Source organism: Limulus polyphemus, unplaced genomic scaffold (genome assembly GCF_000517525.1).
Source record: "Limulus polyphemus unplaced genomic scaffold, Limulus_polyphemus-2.1.2 Scaffold771, whole genome shotgun sequence".
Taxonomy (NCBI): Eukaryota; Metazoa; Arthropoda; class Merostomata; order Xiphosura; family Limulidae; genus Limulus; species Limulus polyphemus.
In genome coordinates, this window is record NW_013666381.1 from 417,661 (window position 1) to 424,345 (window position 6,685).

The following is a 6,685-nucleotide window of genomic DNA, read 5'->3' on the forward strand; positions in this document are numbered from 1 at the left end:
CGTGACTTTGCTGGTAAAATATGGTCGGCGAGGTAAGCCAAAAGTGGTGCATGCCAACAGGCTTTGGCGTTATCAGGACATTTCAGTTGTGGAAAACAGAACAAATGACGCTGCTGAAGTTGTGCCACATGAAGAAGCCACTGTCGAAGAAGAAACTCTACTCAGTTTTGAGAAGGGAAACGGTGAAGCTCTTGATGAAGTTACTACCACTGATGTGACTGTTACCGACGATAGGACATTTCCTGATGAAGCAGATGAACCCCACGTGAAGCAGAAGCCAACAAGACGGAGACCAGTACGGAAGAAGATATGTCCCGTAAAATTAAGAGACTTTGTTGAATTGTAATTTTGTGATTGTAATTCTGTACATTTAATTAAGTTATTGTTAATTGTTATTGGTTTATTGTGAGTGGCTATTGTTCGGGACGAACAATATTAAGGAAGTGGCAGTGTTGCGTCAGCGAGGTCACGTGACTAGTGTCACGCCACCTCTCGAACCTTCGGGAATAGTCGGGAGATTACTAGATGTAGGGTGACAACGTGACGGAATAATGTGTATGTAGACAGTGAGTAATTGATCTGCAGTCAGAGAGTATTATTGAAGTTGAGCACGTTCGTTGTTATAGCGTTTGTTTTAGCGCGATTGTTGAAATTAAGTGTATCGTAAAGTTATATTCGGAAAGAATAAACCAGTTTTATTAAGTAAGGCCTTTTTGTTTGTAATTAAGCACAAAGCTACACAATGGGCTATCTGTGCTCTGCCCACCACGGGTATCGAAACCCGGATTCTAGCGTTGTAAGTCTGAAGACATACCGCTGTGCCACTGGGGGGCCTTAAGTAAGGACTTGTGTCGCTAAAGTTTCGTCGGAACGAATTTACGGGAAATCAATTAACAAACGGAGACGTAACAATAATAATTTAGTGTAAAGTTTATCTCTTCGCTAAGCCAATATAATCATAATCTAGCATTTTATGAGGCTCACAGTTTCTGAAACTTAAGCCAAACAGGATATTTATAGAAATGTAGAATGTAAGAAAAAAATTACGTATTTGTAGCTCTATGGATCTTGAGAAGTCTTGTAAATTCAAGCTACTTATGGGATGTGCAGACCTGAAGAATCATAGAGAAACATGATTTAACTGTAGAAGTTAAATGCTGAGAGTCATAGCTAATACATGCAATTTATAGAACAAGACCGGTGAATCATAGAAAATCATATTTACTTGTAAGTCTTATATATCCTGAAAATCATACCAAATACAAGCTGCTTATAAAACATATAGAATCGGAGAACGTTGTATAAAACATAGTCTACTTACAGGACTTTTAGATTCTGAATGTAACAGTAAATATAGGGTATTTATAGGTTATATAGAGCAGAAGGATCATATGATAACATAATTTACTTGCAGGACTTGTAGAACCTGAGAGTTATAGAAAATATAAGATATTTTTAGGATCTCCAGATTCTGACTCTCACTTTGAATACAAGCTACACTTTTAGAGATTATGAGAATGATAAAACAATTACTTGTAGGACTTGTATATTCTGAATAACAAAGCACAGACAACAATACGACGTATAGATCCGTGTTCAACAAAATGACTTTTAAACAACCGGACTTTTAAATTCTGAGATTAAGAAGCTAAGCACAGGCATATCCTAATTATAGATTTTAAGTAAACAGCTGTACAAAATATAACTGACACAATCAATCACTTTATTCACACGAATAATGAAAAATTTACATTCATTTAATTTTCTCGCGTCGAAAACCACGGTCCTTATTTTTACTACTCATAGCTGTACGTAACCTATTTAATACTTTCTAACTTTGGTTGTTGTTTGAAGTTAAACACAAAGTTACACAATGGGCTGTCTGTGCTCTTCTCACCAGGGGTATCGAAACCCAGTTTCTAGCGTTGTAAATCCGCAGACATACCGCTGTGCCACTGGGGAGTTTTCTAACTTTGGATACCTGCTACATTGACATAGTTTCTTTGCTAGACATCATTGAAGATAATTATTAATAAAGATGTCATATGCAGTTTAGAATATGTTTGTATTTTATTTTTTAATCATGATATACCTGTTAATTTATAATTTTGATGTAAAAAACATCGGTTAATAAACATTCACGTACGAGACAATCAAATTATCTATAAAAATGAAAAAGTTGTTAAAAACCTTCTAGTGGAAGCATTTATTGCCTCCGCCACCGAAGGTAGACAGAGGTTATGCTTTCACCCCTATGTGTGTTTGTTTGTTTGTGTATTTTTCAGGAAGGTTTCTCGAAAACGGCTGAATGGATTTGGACGAAAGCTGGTATACATTTGGACTATGACCCAACTTAGAAATTATTAGTGTTTGGAGGGTCAAGGTCTCAGCAAGGTCACTAAAAGCCAAAAAATCCTTATTTGTTAACATGGGGACCGATTTTTCATACCATTTTTGCTCTATAACTGAGTCAAAAATGATCGGATTTTGGTGAATCTTGGTGGACATATGTAGAATATTATTTCTCATATTCCTGCCAAACACGGTACGTGTCCGTTGATAAAGACGGACATACGGACACATTTTCGTATTTTTTTGAAAGCCGAATATGATCAACGCTGCGTGGCGGAGGTATGCACTCTACTGAGTGCCTCTCTAGTTATATTCTGCGCTTTTTATGGAAATGGAAATTTTATAAATAGGGTAAAAATAAGAAATGTCAAACAATATGAAACATAACATAACAACATAATATCAAATTTAACTTATTTTATTCTTTGTTTCACTGAGTAATATTCAAATGTATACCTAGAAATATCCGGTCTACAAATGTACAAACGTGGCCTTGACTAAATATTGTTTCTTTTTTTCTTGTGATAACGCCTAATTCCCTACCTTGTGGGTGGAGACGAAGCACTCTGAAAGCTCTTAATCTAATTTAAACATCCATTTGAGTCCTTGCCAAATTGACATCTCTGTGAAATTATAATGTTATCTAATGAACGCCAGGCACACTGAAATCCCCCGCAAAGTCATCCTTGATTCCTTACATGTTTGTGTTATTACAGAGAATGGCTTGGTCCCCGCCATGGTAACAAGTGACTCACAAGCTCGATTGTGTCAGTGGTATGTATAACTCTTTCCAGGGTGGTTTTTGTTTATGTAATCATAAGAATTCCGAACACAAGAAAGGAGAAAATCCACTCGGCACACGACATCACGCATTACTGTTTTCTTTCATTTCTTTATACTTGTGCTTTATGCTTGTATGAGAAATGACGAAACATTAAAATAAGCACTTCCCTCCAAGGTGATAAGTGGATTACGTCATATTTCTTGGATCGCTTTTCCGCGGCATAAATCTTTTCTGTTTCTGTCTACATTGTAGTTGGAAAATGTATACCACTATACAGTGTTATAGATAACAAGAACTGAGAAAGACTACTCCGAAAACCAATCAAACCAATGCCGTCCATATCATTCCAATATAGTTCGATTTTTGCTGTCCCTAATTTTGATGTGATAGACAAGAGAAGAAACGACTAGACAACACGAACCGTTAACTCATATCAGACCAAATAGTGGACTTTCGCGTCATTCTTTATAATGCACCTCAGCTCCATAATGCGGACGATATATTTTGTTGAAGGGGAGGTGGTTTGTATACACAAAGACATATACACAGATATATATATATATGACAACCAAAGCTCAATTACTGTTAGTTACTCTGAATATTTAGATTAAAATTATGTAAAGTATATGTAATGTAACTCGATAAATTATAACATCTAAAACTGTTTTAACTCGTATAATTACTTAGAAATTTCGCATATACATGTCTGAAGTTATATTTCTAACCGTGTGAATCTGTATTCTATCTTCTTCTTGTCCATAGATTATATTATAGAACAAGTTAGAACCGTCTTATACCTGTACATTTTATCATCCTAGAGCTTTTATAATTTTGTGATATTATAAATAAAAATCTGAAAATTCAAAATTATACATTTGAATTAGGTCTTTATAGTCCACAGATAGTCACAACTATATGTAGAATTTCACATACCTAGTTGATGGTCACGTACATCTGTCTCCTCATCAGTTCATTCGTGGAATTACAATATCAAAGGAATGATCTCTTTTATGATATACCATATAACCATCTGTTACCTTTTTCCTTTTCACATTCGCTTTTGGCAGTGGACAGTCATGTCAGTCTGAGGTGCATCATAACAATGGACAGTCATGTCAGTCTGAGGTGCATCATAACAATGGATAGTCATTTCAGTCTGAGGTGCACATAACAGTCATGGTGTTTGAGATTCAGAACCAAGGTTAGCAATCAGACTCCTTGCCATATGTATACTATTTAAAAATATTTTAATACAACTCAATATTAATTTAAAATCATACTTTTTGCAACATTAAAATTAAAGCTCAACATAATTCATCTAGCACCATATAATATTAACGTTTCTTTCTTCCATTGTTGTATGATATACATTCTGTGATTGGCCACAAAATAAAGAATGATATTTTGGTTATAAATAAGTTACTTTTTCAGTCTCAATCGAGTCCCAAAGGGAAACCACAAGACATATATATCTGTGTTAAAAATGTTCTGCCTTTACTCCTGATGGATATAGATCCATCTTTCGAAATTTTATGGTTTTATTGGTTGTTAAAATGTAATATTATTCTCATTACTTCAGTTTTAAGCAAATATGGATTTATACATACGATCATAAATTTATGTTTAATGGAATCCTTTCGTCATTAGCGTGAAGTCAGAGTATTTTGTTCGCTAAGTGCCATATGATTTTACATGCCATAGGTAAGACCCGGAAACGAATTGGAACTTTCAATCCGAAGGCACCTTGTGTGCACGTGGGCTAAACAGCCAGGTCAAAGACTCATATGTTTCAGATATAGCCGTCTCTAATTTTGAACTACTGATTAGAAAGAAGACAGCCAGCTAGAAACATCCTGTACCACAAAGGTTTTGTCCTGGTTTTGAACCGAATAATGGGTTTGATTGTTACTTTCATAACGCGTCAATAGCTCAAAATGTAGGGCGTGTTAAGTGGCACCACGCCTAGGACCAAATACTGCAGTCCGACTCACTAACCATTAAGTCACACCTAGCAAAAACTGAGAAAAAAGGGATTGCATTAAACTGAAATGTATGGTCACGTACATCTGTCTCTTCATCATTTCATTCATGGAATTACAGTGTCAGAGGAATGATCTCTACGGGTCTTTTATGATACACCATATAGCCATCTTTATTTTCTAATCATCAAAGGATTTTACTAATTCAAAGAGAGTTGTTGAAATGATAAGTTACTTTAAAGTCCAATTATTTACTTAATAAGCCAATAGAGAACGACATCCTTGCATTATTATAGGGTACTGGTTGACCCCTTGGCAGAGATGTGGGTTTTGGAGCTGGTGAACCTGGTTCAAATCTGCACTATATCACAAAATATACCCACCTCACTTTAAGCTTTGGGTATCACATGAGACTGACAGACAGTCTTTTAGAGTGGATGGTGGGTGGTAGTGTACTGTTGATTGATATCGCCTTCCATAATCAATACTTGATATTTTTACATTGTGATATATATATAGTGTGTTTGTGTGTGGATAAAAACATCACATGTGACAAAATTTTGCATTTAATTTACATTTCTACTAGTTTCTTATATAATAAAGGAGAGGTTCTAAAACACACAAACACCAACTTAAGCAAACACTTTTTTGAGTTCGCATGGGTATGTAGTCGCGGAATTTTAATACAATGTTATAAATCTACCCCACGGTGTTTCAGCAGTAACTCAGTGGACATATAACGCTAAAAGCGGATTTTGATACCTGCAGTGGGCAGAACGCAAATATCTCATCATGTAACTTTGTGTTTCACAACGAACAAACAAATTAATAGATCTCTTACCTAGTATACAGTTTATTGAAATTATTATTCATACATTGATAACCTAGAATGGCTTTAAAATCGTAACATCACAGATCACGTGATTGATCATTAGATGCCTGATTTGCAAGAAATTGAACTAATTATTTATGTGGTGTGTAATAAAAAAGTGATTTTTGCCCTGTCTTGTTAAAATATTACAATGTCCACCTATCCTTAAATTGTTTTATGCTGTGCATTAAAAAAATCGTCATTTGAAGACAATCGTAAATATATAATTTAATTTTATAGCACTGAGACAGTAACAGAAGTATAGAAATTAATACTTGCTCACTTTCCAAAACACAATAGATTCGTGAACTGAAAGTTAAAGTTCGTTAAATTTAAGAAAAAAGCAATTTATTTTTAAAAAGTAAATCATGTTAAAATAATTATTCCAAATATATATATCAGAGGGTGTGCTAGTACTCTCTGTGTAGGGATGACACGAACGCCCGTATTAAAGCAATGGAAAATTCATCTGGATTTTCTTCTCTACAGGTCATCAGAAGCTAACTGGCATAGTCGCTCTATATTCTGTGTATTTGCCGCTTTCCAGCTATCTAGAGCGTCCCAAAGTCGAAAACCGGCAAATAGCCAAAAACGATATTTCATATTTTCATTCATCATCATCTTTGTTCAACGGGCCTAACATCTACCTAGTTCTAGCAGTACCTATAATTTTATCATCATTTGATAGAGTAGAAAAGT